The sequence below is a fragment of the Mirounga angustirostris genome, unplaced genomic scaffold (assembly GCF_029215605.1).
Source record: "Mirounga angustirostris isolate CCGP_5_RB_7025 unplaced genomic scaffold, mMirAng1.0.hap1 SCAF_10, whole genome shotgun sequence".
Taxonomy (NCBI): domain Eukaryota; kingdom Metazoa; phylum Chordata; class Mammalia; order Carnivora; family Phocidae; genus Mirounga; species Mirounga angustirostris.
The window spans coordinates 52109605-52125962 of NW_026991718.1; the positions used below are offsets into that span (position 1 = coordinate 52109605).

Consider the following 16358-nt stretch of genomic DNA (forward strand, 5'->3'; position numbering starts at 1 on the left):
AGATGTGGCTAAGTCACCCCACAGCCCCAGCTGACACAGAACCAACTACTAAATATACATGAGTGAGGGGATCCCGGACTAGCTATGTTAGCTAAGGTGTCAATTGACTGAAGAGATAAACTGAGCTGGCCTAGACCAGAAGAACAACCAGTTGACCCACAGAGATGTGAGAAATAACACATGCTTGTTATTTGAAGCTACTAAATTTTGGGGTGGTTTGTTATGCAGCAAGAGCTAACTGGAATAGAAATTATACAAGGATTTATTAAAGTGGCCAGTTGCTTTTTGTACAATTAATGTGCAAAATTGATACATTGTTAGCAAATAAAATGGGAGAAAAGATCTCATTTGCAATAGCAATACTACCACCAATTTACCTGAAGATCAACTTAACCAGAAATAGGCAGGACCTCAGTAAAGAAAATGTGGTATCTCTATGAAGGGATATTAATTCTTGCTAAATTAATCTATAAACTCAATGTGATCTCAATCAAAATATCAAAACAATTTTAAATATTAAAAAACCAACATTGGGTTTATCTGTAGAAATAAACAAAAATCTGAACAGAAAGATATTGGGAAGAGGGTGTCAGATTAAACATTTAAATGCATTTTAAAGTTACAAGAATTAAAGAGTTGGGTTCTAGAAAAAATTTAAACAGATCAATGGAATAAAATAGAAAATCCAGAAATAGACTGAAATACACATGCGACTTTAGTAGATAATAATGGTGACATTTCCAGTCCATAAGAGGAAAGATGGATTATTTTTAAAAAAACAGTGTTGGGACTACTTGGGGGAAAAATTAAGCTGTATAACCCTACTCCTTTCATCAAAGTAAATTCCAAAGGAAAGTAGTAAAATGTTAAAAGGGAACTATAAAGGTACTAGCAATAAAGAAGCCAGATACAAAAGGCCACATATTGTATGATTCCATTTATAGAAAATGTCCTGGGAATCCATAGAGACAGAAAGTAGATTGCTAATTTGCCAGGGGCTGGGAAGACAGGGAAATGGGGAATGACTGCTTAATGGATATGAGGTTTTTTGGGGGGTAAAGAAAAAGCTCTAAAATTAGTGACAATAACTGTACAACTTTGGAAACACTAAAAACCACTGCATTGTACACTTTAAAACAGTGAACTTACTCAATTATACGTCAGTAAAACTCGTATTTGGAAAAGAAGAAAAAGAAGAAGAAAGAACCCAGAGGCTGGAGAGTCCAGAGGGGGACTCTGATCCCAGAAGTTAGCTCAGGGACAGTGGAGCTGGGTCTGGAAGGGTGTTTTTGAGAAGCAGATATTATAATTTGTAGGTGAGAAAGGTAGAAAAGGGATTAACCTCTCTTGCCTCTGACTATTCCATTACTCTGCATTTTCCAAAGACCTTAGGACTCTGCATACCCTGGATAATCATTTTAAACTTGCTAAATGGTTTTTGGGTTTAAAAAAAATGCTAGAAAAAAACATAGCTGAATTCATTTATAATCTTGGCATAAAGACAATTCTTAGCATGACACAAAACCCAGAAGTCAAATGAAAAATGACTGATGCATTTGCACAGAAATTAGTTTTTATGTTAAAAAGCCACATGTAGGGGCACCTGGGTGGCTCAGTCGTTAAGTGTCTGCCTTTGGCTCAGGTCATGATCTCGGGGTCCTGGGATCGAGCCCCTAGTCGGGCTCCCTGCTTGGTGGGAAGCCTGCTTCTCCCCCTCTCACTCCCCCTGCTTGTGTTCCCTCTCTCGCTGTCTCTCTCTCTCTGTCAAATAAATAAATAAAATCTTAAAAAAAATAATTTGGGGGGTGAAGCTTGGTAATGAGTACATGGGATATTCTTCTCTCTGCTTTTTTATGTTTCATTTTTCCATAATAAAAAGTAAAAAATAAATAGCATGAAAAAAATCTATGTACAAATTTCAAAGATGAACTGGAAATAAATATTTGCAGCCTAAGATATCAAAAGGGCTAATTCCTTAATTTATAAAGAGCTCATAAAAACCACCAAGAAAAAGACAAGCCAAATGAAAAAGGTAAGTGAAAAGATCAACAGGCAGAACAATGCAAAGGAAACAAAATAGCCAATAAACTTGTGAAAAGATGATCAAGTCAACCATACTCATATATGCAAAGGAAAGCAATAATAAGATGCTATTTTGATAAAAAGCAATATTGGTAAAGGAGGGAGACAATTGGACTGTCCACTATGGTGGGAGTGTAGGTTGGTACCACCTATTAAAAGACAATTTCATGGGCGCCTGGGTGGCTCAGTTGGTTAAGCGACTGCCTTCGGCTCAGGTCATGATCCTGGAGTCCCGCATCGGGCTCCCTGCTCGGCAGGGAGCCTGCTTCTCCCTCTGACCCTCCCCCATCTCGTGCTCTCTCTCTTTGTCTCATTCTCTCTCTCAAATAAATAAGTAAAATCTTAAAAAAAAAAAAAGACAATTTCATGATATATGTCAACATGTTAAAAATATATAGCACTGTACATATGATGGACTTTTATTCAGCCTTAGAAACGAAGGAAATGCTGCCATATGATACAACATGGATAAACCTTGAAGACATGATGATAAGTGAAGGGAGCCAGACACAAAAGGACAAATGCTGGATGATTCCACCTAGATGAGGTACCTAGAATAGTCAAAATCATAGAGATCGAAAGTAGAATGGTGATTGCTAGGGGCTGGAGGCAGGGGGTTGTAGAGAGTTCCTGCTTTGTTTGTTGGTTGGTTTTATTGAAGTAGAGTTGACACACAGTGTTACGTTAGTTTCAGGTGTACAGCATAGTGATTCAGCTTCTCTATACCTTATGCTGTGCTCACAAGCACGGCTCCCATCTGTCACTATGCAATGCGATTATAAAACTTTGACTATATTTCCTGTGCTGTGCTTTCGTCCTCATGACTTCTTCATTTCATAATTGGAAGCCTGTGTCTCCCACTCTCCTTCACCCATTTCACCCATCCTCCCATCCCTCTCCCCTCTGGCAACCATCAGTGTGTTCTCTATATTTATGGGTGAAAAGCACCTTTTGATGGGTAAAGAGCTTCAGTTTTACAAGATGTAAAGAGTTTGGGAAATAGATGATGGTGATGGTTGCAGAACAATATGAATGTACTTAATGCCACCGAACTGAACTATATACACTTAGTCTTTAAGAGAGTAAATTCTACACTTTATGTATTTTACCTCAATTTTAAAAAATGGGAAAAAAATACATACCCCCTGACTCAGCAATTCCACTTCCAAACATTTACCTTATGTTAGAAAGTAAAAATATGCCAAGTATTTGATTCCCATTGTAACAGCAAAAATTTCAAACAACGTGAATGTCCAACAATAGTTAAGTTGGTTAAATAAATGATTGTGAAGTGATAAGACATCCCTGAAGAGATTTCGGAAAGGTGAGTTGAGTTCCGAAATATGTTACTGTGTAATCAAGGCAACAGAGTTCCACAGAGTGTGTATTGTATGGCCCATGTGGAGACATTTTTAAAAATCTGTGTGCTCTGGGCATATTCATGATAATTTTTATATGACCACAAAATGTTTTGCTGCAGTTACAAATAAATTATTAGTAATGGGGAGAGGAGTAATGATGGTGGTGGTGACAGTAAGACGTCACGTCAGGCCTTTTGGCAGTACTTGGATTTTTTTCCCCTATTGGAATGTATTCGTTTTTGGTTTTTCTAAGTATAAAGGAAATGTAACATTTTGTACTCAGATGCTGAGCCTTGGTATATGGTTTACAAGATGTATTTCCATTCGAGTATCTTATCTAACCATCCTTATTTAAAAAGGTCAAATTTCAAAATCATAACGTTAAACGTTACTTTGACTGTCTACACCTTTCTTCGTTTTTCCTTCTCTCCTTCCACTCCTCCCGGGTGCTCACTTTCCTGCCTAAATCCAACCACCACCTCGCGTGTGGCTGTTAGACAATGCGTCGGGACGTCTTTGGAACTGCTCCCTCGAACTTTTTGTAGTTCTCCTTGTACCTGGTTACATGCACAGCATGTACTGAAAGTTCAATACCGCTCCGAAAGATACATTTTTCTTGGTAGTGATTGATGCCCTGGCTTTGAAAGCCTCCAAGCAGCAGTCCGGACACTTTGTTCCCAGGACCTCAACCCTGCACCGCTTTTCCTCTCTCCATTTTTAGTAGAGTCATGTTCGTGGCCAACTGGTAAGCCTGTAGTTGTTTGTGTATGGCTGTCCTCTAACTTTTCACAGATGGTTTTCCACATCTTTGGTCCTTAGCTCCCTTCTCGGGGTGAGCAGAGTAAAGAGTCCTGGACCCTTGCGCCTGCAGACCAAAGTTTAGTCCCACTGTGGCCATCAATTTCCTGTGCAACTCTATGAAATGAAGACGAACTTTGGACCCCCTGACCCTCCACCACCCCCCGTTCTCACTGCCAGTTCAAGTCTCAGCCAAGAACTTCACACCCTCCTCTTCACTCACAATGTATATCTTAGACATATCTTATTTTGGAGGGTCTTCCCCACCCCCACCCCATCCCCAGCATCTTTCCCTTAATTCATTAGCTCTTTAAGATATCAGCACAGTATATTTTCCAGACTTTGTTGTTTAGCATTTTCCCCTTCCTTTCTCTCTTTATCCTCTTATTTCCTTCTGAAGGATGCTGATTCCTTCACTCAACATTTCGAGTCATAAAAACAAATCTAGTTTCTATCTTTTCTTTCCACTCCTAATTGAAATTACAACTCAAAACCACCCCTTGCTGAGCCTTTGTAGTTTACACTACAGTGTTGAGAAGCAGGGATAAAGCTTGATATGGCAGAAAGAGCATGAGTCCTAGAGCGACAAGGACTAGAGTTGATTCCAATATGACCACTTACTCTCTTGACCTCCTTGGGCTTCAGGTCCTTCAATGTGCAGACCTTCCTCAACTTATGGTAGGGTTATGTCCCAATAAAACCCATCATAAATTGAAAATATCCTGTCGAAATGCATTTAATACATGTAACCTACTCAACGACATAGCTTAGCCTAACTTAAATGTGCTCAGAACCCTTATATTAGCCTACAGTTGGGCAAAATTATCCAACACAAAGCCTATTTAAAGTATTGAATATCTCATGAGATTTATTGAATACTGTACTGAAAGTGAAACACAGGATGGTTGTGTGGGCACAGAATGGTGGTAAGTGTGTGGGTTGTTGACCCTTGTGATTGCGTAGCTGATTGGGAGCTGTGTCCTGTTGCTACGGCCCAGTGTCCTGAGAGAGGACCTTACTGCCTATCACCAGTCCAGGAAAAGATCCAAATTCGAAATTCAGTAGGGTTTCTACTGACTATGTACTACTTTTGCACCATGGTAAAATTGAAAAATAAAAATATCGTTCCTTGAGGGTCACCTGGGTGGCTCTGTCGGTTAAGCCTCTGCCTTCAGCTCGGGTCATGATCCCGGGGTCCTGGGATCGAGTCCCACATCCGGCTTCCTGCTCAGCAGGGAGTCTGCTTCTCCCTCTCCCTCTGCCCCTCCCCTCTACTCAGGCGTTCTCTCTCTCAAATAAATAAATTAAATTAAAAAAAAATTGGTCATGAACCATCATAAGTCTGGGACCATCTGTATGATGGGCAATAAATAATCATGCTTGCGCATTGCCCAGTCCTGTCCTGCTCTACCTGATCTCAGTTTGTCCCTAGGATCCATCCTCTCTACAGGTGACACCCCCGGCTCCCAGGCCCTCTGGTACTCCTTCTCCTCTCCCACTAACTGCACCTCATGGCTTACTCCACTCGAGCATGTCCTCTTAGCAAACCAGAGCTCTCTGTGGAGCAACAGTGGGGAGAGGCAGGTGGAAGGCAGCTGTGAAGGAGATGGATGGGGGAGGTGAAGGGTAGCTCTTCAGCTCCAAAACATTCAGTGTGAAGTGGCTCCTGGCGGGGGCGGGGGGGCGGGCAGTGGGGGGAAGTGTCTGGTCCTCAAGCCCCCTTGTATTCACTGTTTCCCTGGGGGACACTTTGAATGATCTCAGAGATAGGATTGCTGGTTAGCTGGAGATTAATCTAACAGGGTGACGTGAGTCATGCTTTCATTCCATTGTCTGAGAGGCCAGTGGCCATTCACAAGAGGATGCCAGCTCTCCTGGGATGGTTTCTTCTTAACTTCGTGGCTTCCATCCAATCAACAGGGAGAGCACTCGGGTGTTATTTTATTTCACACTCACGGTGCTGCTCTGTGCTGTTTACACTTTACACAACTTTCTTCTCTCCCCCATCTCCAAAAATAGCAAATGACATTGCTTGGCCAGATTTTCCACCTGAGTTTGTTTTTCATTTTGAGAGAACTCAGCATGGTGCTGAGTGCTGCCTCAGCACCAACTAAATACTGGTATTTAACCCCAGGACAAAGTCAAAGGTCATACATTTCTGCTATGCAGCTGCAAGGCTGCTTTTATTCTTAGCATGAGAAAAAAGGATATTGTTTGTGATGTGAGAATTATATATGGGAATATCTTGGATGTGCGTGGATTTTTGCATTAAATATGTTCCTGAAATTTAGTGTGTATATAGATTTATCTTGCAGCAAAGTTAAGCTTACCCAGTATGGCTGGTAAATAGGGTTTCCATGATAATCAAGTATCTTAAGAGAAGGAAACCCATCTTCTATAGGACACATGTGTAACCTGGTGTCTCCAGGCTACATTAGCCAGAGGATTCAAATGGGGGTCACAGGACCAGTGATAACTCTCTGGCAGGGTCAGCTTTGTGGTCGGGCAACCTATGCAGTTGCATGGCCTCCATACTCAGGCCCTACGCTTATAACTCCCTGCTGTGGCTGTCATGTCATGAAATCTTTTTTTTTTTTTAAATTAGTTTCAGAGGTAGAATTTAGTAATTCATCAGTTGCATATAACACCCAGATCTCATTCCATCAAGTGCCCTCCTTAATGCCCATCACCCAGTTACCCCATCCCCCCACCCACCTCCCCTCCAACAACCCTGTTTGTTTCTTAGAGTTCAGTGTGTCTTATGGCTTGCCTCCCTCTCAACGTTCATCTTATTTTATTTTTCCTTTCCTTCCCCTATGTTCATCTGTTTTGTTTCTTAAATTCCACATTCGAGTGAAATCATATGCTTTTGTCTTTCTCTGACTGACCTATTTTGCTTAGCATCATAGCCTCTAGTTCCATCCATGTCACTGCAAATGGCAAGATTTCTTTATTTTTGATGGCTGAGTATTAGTCCATTGTGTGTGTGTGTGTATATATATATATATATATATATATATATATATATACCACATCTTCTTTCATGAAATTCTTAATGTAAAAACAAGGGGCCCACATTTTCATTTTGCCCTGGGCCTTGCAAATTAGGGAGCCAATCCTGTTCCCTGGCTCTGCTTCCATCTACTTTTGCTCCCTGTTGCTACAACCCCTTCTTAAAACCAACCCGAATTCTGTCCAGTAGTTCCCTGGGTTGGGGGTTTCACAGATTTGATGAAATCACCTGGTCACCTGCTTTGTGCCCCTGCATTTCCTTCCTCTCCTGTCCCCACAGATAGACACCATGGCTGCGATGTGTGGCAGCTCGTGGGGAGCTACAGGCAGGGTGCCCGTGTCCTCTGGGGTCCCCAGAGGGCTGACATCATGCTGCATGTCCCTGCAGGAGTGCTCTCAGCTCTCTTTGTGATCCATCTTAAATTTTGCCCTGGAGTCCATCTGCTTGTGCCCCAAACACTTCACAGAGCTTAGCAAGAAAACAGCTTCTCTGATGTCTGCTTGGGGCTCTCTTGCAGGCCCTAGATAGGACCAGTTACCTCCCCAGTCTCCCTGCCACTGCCTCTCCTCCAAAGCTTTCCTTCTCCTCCAGCTATGTTCTGCCCTCTACCCCAGAGCTTTATCATCAGCCCTTTGACTCTGGCTCCTATTTTCCTTTGAAGTCCTCACTAAACATGGGTGAGCACTTTTCAAAGAACAGGTCCATTTACCAACTCTGTGCTTCTCAGAACACCATTTCTGGAGTATATTAATAAGCACAACAACAAAGAGGGGGGGTTTCCTAGGCAAATGAATTTGTGAAACACTACAAATTAGATGTAACTAATCACTATTAAGTATGTTGAAAGTTTAGGGAAGAAACTACTTATTTAACCCAGTGTTTCCTAAATTAATTTGGACATTCAACCTGCCCCCCATCCCTCTCTCTCTCTCTCTCTCTCAAACACACACACACACACACACACACAATTAAGGTAGCTTTCTGCAGACACTGTTCTTGGGTGATGCTAACTTAGAATATAATACATTGATGTAAACCAATTCTGAATATAATTTAATCTTTCTCTGAGGACTTATAAAGTTCTAGCATTTATCTTTTGATCTGTGGACAAACAGAAATTAAGCATACTTTGAATCACATTTAAATTCACTAAAGACATTTAGCCTTATACAACTAGGCACATGGCAGATACTCAGCAGACACTTATTGCATTACTGAATTTAAAGAAAATTTTGGGGTCTCAGCTTCTTGTACTTGGAGGATTATTTGGTCCTAAGTTGGCTTCTATGATCACTTAATAAATATTCAGTATTTTTTATGCCAGGCACTTGGCCAAGCACTAAGGTGTAAAGAACAGGCTCCTCCTCCAAAAGAACTCCTAGTAGAAACAAGCAATAGACAAATAATTGCAATACAATATGATACTGTTATAAGAGATATATACTAAGTGTTATGGGAGTACAGAGAGGAAGTAACACTGAGTTGGGTCTTAAAGAATGAGCAGTTTATTAGGATGAGAAGATTTGGGGAAAGGGAGTTCTAAGCTAAGGGCACAGAATGTATAAATGCTTAGAGGCCTAAAGCACTACATTTTTCTGAGACATTTCTAGATCTAAATTCCTTGACTTTATAAACGTTGTAGTAAATTGCATAATGCAAATTATCATGCCCAAATTTATATTTTTATTTATTTTTAAAAAGATTTTATTTATTTATTTGTCAGAGAGAGAGAGAGTGAGAGCACAAGCAGGGGGAGTGGCAGGCAGAGGGAGAAGCAGCCTCCCCACTGAGCAGGGAGCCCGATGCGGGACTCAATCCCAGGACCCTGGGACCATGACCTGAGCTGAAGGCAGATGCTTAACGGACTGAGCCACCCAGGTTTCCCGCAAATTTATATTTTTAAATTCAGAGTTCTATATATCAAATCTCCTTATAGTGGTTCCATCTAAGATAAGAGCCTGGGCTTTTCTTAAGAAAAATAAGTTACTAGATAGTGACTAATCCCATTTCTCTTCAAGGTGTACAGATGCGGAGAAGCCAGCCACAGCGTCCAAGCAGCTCTGGCCCTACTCTCTGTTCCCATTCTGCTCACTTCTGTCCTTCTTGTGTGAGGTCTGGACAGCTCAGGAGGGTTACTCCAGACCCTCCACACCAGGCCTTTCCAGGTTGTACTCTACAACTCTCTGGATCTCAGTGGCAGCTTCCAGGGGCTGGTGGCTGGTTCTAATGAAATAGCTTATAGTTGTGTGCGTGTGTGTGTGCACGTGCATGTGTGTGTGTGTGTGTGTGTGTGTAAAATTACTGAGGTTTCTCATATTTTAAGTTTGAGCCTATACTTTTTATTCTGGTTCCCTTTTCTCTTCTGTCTCCAGAATAAACTCTCATCTTTATCTTGTGGTGGGTCATCTGTTTTTCAGTGCAAAGACTATCCCAGGAAGTGGTAGGTCTCCTGGGCAGAGTATTTGTAAAAATTTGTATTTCTGTTACCCACATAAGGCAAACAAGCAAACAAACAAAAACAAAAAAAACCTTGCCATATTAAAAGGCAAGAAAAACTGCTGCCACATCCTCCATCCCCAACATTCATAGGTATATACGATTTACCACTATTGTTATTATCTGTTACTTTGGGATGTTTGTGCCCAACAAGATCCAGGATAATTGTGAGTTGCTTTGTTTGTTTTATAAGCAATACTAAAGCACTATCAACTAAAACATGGTGCTTAATAAAGCAACCAGTGATGTCCTGATATATGCGCATCTGAAGTCAAGGCTTCATGTTACCCAGGAGAGGTGACTCATTAGGTTGGTAAAGCTTTTGCAGGAGTTATTTTTAAATGAACTCCTCAGCATGCATTGCCACCTCAAAAAGAGCAGGGTTTTAAGGGGATGGACTGAAAAAAAAAAAGGCTTAACTTAGATGCCTGAGAGAATTGTTTGAAAAATATAGGACATTTGCTCAGGCTAGAGTGTCCCAAGGAAAAGGATATTGGAACTGGACAAACAGCACAGGGCTTCTAAACAGGTGGGAGAGAGAAATTGAGGGCAAATTTGAAGGGGTGCCTGAATTTTATCTCAGCAGACCATGCTCCGTGTTACAATGCTTTAAATTTTTATTTCGATTAAATGTGTCTAACATTCAAGTAACAAACCCTGTGTTCGATTCCCACACTGGAGTACTACACAGCTGTAAAAACAAAGGAGGACTATAGGGAACAATCCTGGGAATACACAGTTAGTGAAAACAAAGCAAGGTAGAAAGAAGTATCTATAGAGGGCTCCTGTTTTATCTAAGGAGGGAGTATTCAATCTATGAAAGCATTTGCTTATTTTTTTTAAGTGAAAGAATAAACCATAAAACTTGGTTTTTTAAAAAAGATCATCAGGGATGCCTGGGTGGCTCAGTCGGTTAAGCATCTGCCTTTCACTCAAGTCATGATCCTGGAGTCCCGGGATCGAGTCCTGCATAGGGTTCCTGCTCAGCAGGGAGCCTATTTCTCCCTCTGCCTGCCACTCCCTGGGCTTGTGCTCACTCTATCTCTCTCTCTGTCAAATGCATATATAAAATCTTAAAAAAAAATAAAAATAAAAAAGATCATCTATGTGGGAGAGGAGGAACAGGTGGAGAGGCCTGGGGTAGAAGAGACACTCCTCTGAATGCAGCTGGGATTGTAGATTTGACTTTAGACACTTGTAAATATTTTACATAATTATATATATGTATTTTTAAAAGATTTTATTTATTTATTTGACAGAGAGAGACACAGCGAGAGAGGGAACACAAGCAGGGGGGAATGGGAGAGGGAGAAGCAGGCTTCCCGCCGAGCCGGGAGCCCGATGTGGGGCTTGATCCCAGGATGCTGGGATCATGACCTGAGCCGAAGGCAGACGCTTAACGACTAAGCCACCCAGGTGTCCCAAGATACCTCTATAGAAATACTCCAACTAATAAATGAAGGAGTGATAGAACTGGAATACCACCATCTGCAATGCCTCATGAATTAACAGACCTAGACACACAGCAAAAAGAGAGCCAGACATTGTTCCCTAATGAGAAATATACAATACCATCCATGAAGGGTTCCTGCCCCTCCAAATCAAACATGGATCTAATCACAGGAAATATAGGGGACAGAGGAACATGTTAAAGACATCATGATAATGTGGTCAGAAAAATCCAGATTGGAAAATGCTCAAGGACAGATGACTCAGCACCTTCAATGAATAAATAGAAAAGGGAAAAAGTAATGAAAGGAAACCTATGGATTGGAGGAAACACATTAATCAATTGTAATGTGTAGACCTTAGTTAGATCCCCATTTGAGCAAATTCAAGGAAAAAAATTCATGAGACAATTCAGAAAATTTAAATACTGACTGGATTTTAGATGATATTAGGGAATCAATAATAATTTCTTAAGTGTGATAAAGGTATTGTTGGGTATATTTTCAGAGTCCTTATATTTTAGAGAACATACCAAAATTCATGGAAGCAGTGAGGTGATGTCAGGTTTGGTTTCTCAACAATCCAGAGTAGGATGTAGGTGTGAGTGTAGATCATAAAGATCAGACACAAATTGATAATTGTAGAAACATAGTGATGTATTCATGATATTATTCTTTCTACTTTTTAATATTTGATTTTCCTTAATAAAAAGGCTTTTTAAAGTGCACTATATGGGGTGCCTGGGTGGCTCAGTTGGTTAAGCATCTGCCTTGGGCTCAGGTCATGATCCCAGGGTCCTGAGATTGAGTCTTGCATCGGGCTCCCTGCTCAGTGGAGAGCCTGCTTCTCCCTCTGCCTCTGCCTGCCATTCCCCCTGCTTGTGCTCTCTCTCCCTCTACCAAATAAATAAAATCTTAAAAAATATATAAAATATAAACCACCCTTTTTTAAAAAAAAGATTTTATTTATTTATTTATTTGGGGGTGGGGGAAAGAGGAAGAGGGAGAGAGAATCTCCAGGAGACTCTGTGCTGAGTGCAGAGCCCCACTCAGGGCTCCATCTCACGACCCTGAGATCACAACCTGAGCCAAAATCAAGAGCCGGATGCTTAACTGACTGAACCACCCAGGCACCCCTGTACCAGCCTTCTAATATGAGTCAAGCAAAGCCAGGAGTGGGGGATGCCTCTTTGCATGTACCTAGAAAGAGCAATGGATCAAAAATCAGGATATCAGGGTATCCGGTGGCTCAGTCAGTTAATCAGCTGCCTTTGGCTCGGGTCATGATCACAGAGTCTTGGGATTGAGCCCCACATCTGGCTCCCTACTCAGGAGGGAGCCTGCTTCTCCCTCTGTCCCTCCCCCTGTTCATGCTCTTTCTCTCTTTCAAATAAATGAATAAGATTTTTTAAAAAATCAGGAAATCATAGACTTCAGGGAGACTCTATTCCTTCTTCCAAGGCTTGAACCACCTCTACAGTGCCCCTAAAGGTTGTTGCCCACTTTCTGCAGGGTTACCCTCAACCCATTCCCCTGTGACAGCTTTCAAAGTTCTTTCTTATATATTTTATTCATTCACTCATTTATCTATCTATTTCCTTATTCTCTATTTCCTTATTTTCTTATATTGAGCAGAAATCTGTCTCCCTATATCTTTCTTTTACCCATAAATTCTAGGCCTAGACCTTCCTCACACAACAGTCCCTCAAATATTTGAAAACAAGCATTCACCTGTTCCTCTCACCCTAACCCCATACGCAGGGCCTTTGAGCTCCAGCCCTAATTCTGTCCACTGTTCCACAGACCCATGACTTTGGTTCCCTGCCATCCTGGCGGCTCTGCCCTGATCTCAGAACACTTTGACTTATAAGTTATGTGTTCTGGAATGAAGTGATCTGGGTGTGGCTTGACAATTGGAGAGAACAACAGGGCTATCGCCTCCCTTGTTCCAGTTACGCATTTCTTGTTACTATGGGCTGGAGCCTGGGTACACAAAGTTCCAAGGGCTGAGTGTTAAATTTTCAAGATTTCTTTGAGCCAATTGTTAAACGCAGCCATAATTAAAAGTTAAATTACATAAACTTACAATAACATATATTTTATTAAAAATAAAGGTAATAAATTTAAGAAACAAAACAGATGAACAGGGATGCCTGGGTGGCTCATTTGGTTAAGCGTCTGCCTTTGGCTCAGGTCATGATCCCAGAGTCCTAGGATCGAGTCCCACATAGGGCTCCCTGCTCAGTAGGGAGTCCGCTTCTCCCTCTGCTTGTGGCTCTCTCTCTCTCTCTGACAAATAAATAAATAAAATCTTTAAAAAAGTTAAAAAAAACCCCAGATGAACATAGGGAGAGGGAAGGAAAGATAAAATAAGATAAAAACCGAGAGAGAGAGGCAAACCATAAGAGACTCTTAACTGCAGAGAACAAACTGAGGGTTGCTGGAGGGGATGGGGGTGGGGGGATGGGCTAAATGGGTGATAGGCATGAAGGAGGGTGCTTGTTGTGTTGAGCACTGGGTATTATACGTAAGTGATGAATCACTAAATTCCATTCCTGAAACCAATACTACCTTATATGTTAACTAACTTGAATTTAAATAAAAACTTTGAAAAACAAAAGGAAAAAACCAACAAAGGTAATACTTAAAACTCATCACTTCCTAATTATTTTATTACATATTACTATTATCTCTTCTCTTGAGCTTATTTACATTTATTGTATCTGTGTGGTGAGAATACTATATAATGGTGTGCTACTGTGAATCTCTTCCAAACTGTGTTCGGTGACATCATGTTGGTAGCTTGAAATTGACCAGGATGGAAGTAATTACATGAGAGAAATTGGCAAGTGCTATAAATCAAGGTGCTTTTTTCCTCCCGAGAGCCAGTTATTTCACATTTACCACCACACCACTGGCTATAGTAAAATCTTAGGTTTTTTTGGCAACCACATTACATTTCTGACTCAAATTGGGCTAAAGCTCTTAGCTACTGCTAAATCAAGTATAAGCCATTCCTACTGTTAAAATTAGTTCCTTAAGACCTTATATTAATTGCTTTTAAATGCATCCTTGTAAATTCAAGTCACTGTTTCTCATTCTGTTCACCATACCTCTAACTTCAGGTTACCTATAAATTTGATGAGCACACCTTCTGTATATTTATTATGAAAGCATTTATGAGGGGCAGATGAAGGACACAGCCCTAGGACGCATCATTATATACTTCCTTGTAGTTTGGTATGAATTCGTTAGTCAGCACCTTGTGTATATAATCAACTGGTTACTAATTCATTCAGTATGCTAGAGTCCAACAATTCATATTTCTCCCTCTTTTTCAAAAGAATATCATGAAAAACCTCATTAAATATCTAACCAATGACAAAATACTCTCTAGGTATGGGCTTTCCCAGAACTACAGGGCTCATAACCTTGTCAAGGAAGGAAGTATATAAACCAGTCCTGGCTTATCCTTAGTGAATTCATTCTGAGTCTTAATCATTCCTTCGTCATTAATGCCTGAAACTGTTCCTCTAGTAACCCCTTCTAGAGTCTTGCCCGAGATTGAAGTTGTAGACAACTGTCTACAATTTATCTGGCTCTGGCTTCTCTTTCTGAAAATTAGAATATTCCACTGTCTCCAGTCTTCTGATAGCTCTCGAATTCTCCATGATGCCCAAAAGATCACTGACAATTGTTTGGTGATCCCATAACTTTTTCTCAGGGCCCTAAGGCATTATTTCTCAAAGTTGGGGGCTGGAACTCACTTAGAGCAGCTCTGGGCTTCCACATTCTATTACTCCATCTTGGGCTTTCATCTTCCCTTACCAAGGTTCATTCCATTTTTCTATTCCTCTTCACTGTACTCATTCCATGTGGAGAAGAAATGTCCTTGCCCTGAAAGTCAGAAACAAAAGAAAATGGAAGAGCTCTGTTTTTTCTATATTCCCCCATTGACAGTGGGCCCCAAGCTGCAGGTTCTGTCCTTTACTTGAAGTTATTCCTCAAACTTTCCTAAAAGGAATGGAAGACCCAAATGACAGCCATAACAGAAAACTGTTGTTTTGGAATAACTTGAGCTTATTTGCAGCTTTAGTCTTTCTGATACTTACAAATGTGTCCCATGGATATCCCAGCACAGGTAATGGTAATTTGACAGTAGGATAGATATTTGGTAAGAGATTCATGACCTTTCAGAAGTTGTGAAATCACATCCTTGTTTGAATTTGCAATAAGCTCCCCGTCTCCTAAAGTGCAGCATTGTGTATATTAGTCTTGAAATTTTTAATTAACTGGGTCTGGAGAATTTTTCATCTTTAAGTTTTTTGACAAAAAAACACAAAAAATGAAGATAGCTCTGACACCACAAAATCACAATTAAGGGGACCTGCAAATAGGGAAGAACTCAGTATATTTAGGTGCTTTTCTTCTTTAATTTTACGGAGCTGATCTTTAACATAAAATAACCTCTTAATATAATCAACTCTTGTTATACCACATTCTTTTACATGGAACTCTAAGTTGCCCTTATGCATAGTTCCAAAAAATGTTAACAATGTTTATGGGTTTTAACCCAGAGGCCCTGAACTAAGAATGTGAAACCTAGGTTTTCCACTTTGTTCTGATACTCATCAACTCTGCAATCTTGGCAGAAAAGTCTCCTTTTCTTTTCTTTTTCACATCTAATTATTGTTGTAAGTCCCTTTCAGATCTAAGAGAAATATCCAGCTATCTTACCTGTGGGTTCTTGGCCACCACCATCTACTCTCTACACTTGACATGAGGGTGCAGGTTTTGTATGGAGGGGTGGGTTAGAAAGATTTGAGTTGAGAGTCTTGGTAGGGAGAGGAGGAGGAGGAGGGGGAGGAGGAAGACAGCCCATATCATTCCTCCTAGGTTTTTCACAAGAGGTAATTTCAAAACAAAGTAAATCAACCTATCAAAACAAGATAATGACAAGGGAGAAAGTAAAAGTTTTTGGCCAAATTCATCTCACAATCCTTCTTTCCTGCCCCCACAAAGCTATCTGAACTGAGATCTTGCTAGTGCACCTTCATTTCCAGTAAACATCACTCACTTAGAACAAAAACGGGAAGCTCCCACGTGTAGCCACTGGAAACATTCCCAGATGCAGGAAGAGGTTTGTATGACATCATCCAG

General features: G+C 40.8%; 1 long non-coding RNA gene across 6 annotated transcripts in view; it reads right to left on the minus strand.

The window, feature by feature from the left end:
* The window catches only part of LOC123851210 (uncharacterized), a 71023-nt gene that overhangs the window by 23312 nt on the left and 31353 nt on the right, over positions 1–16358 (minus strand). For all 6 annotated transcript variants that reach the window (XR_010405646.1, XR_010405647.1, XR_010405645.1 and 3 more), the window contains exon 3: positions 14966–15095. This is a non-coding gene — a long non-coding RNA (uncharacterized LOC123851210). The remainder of the gene's footprint in view (positions 1–14965; positions 15096–16358) is intronic.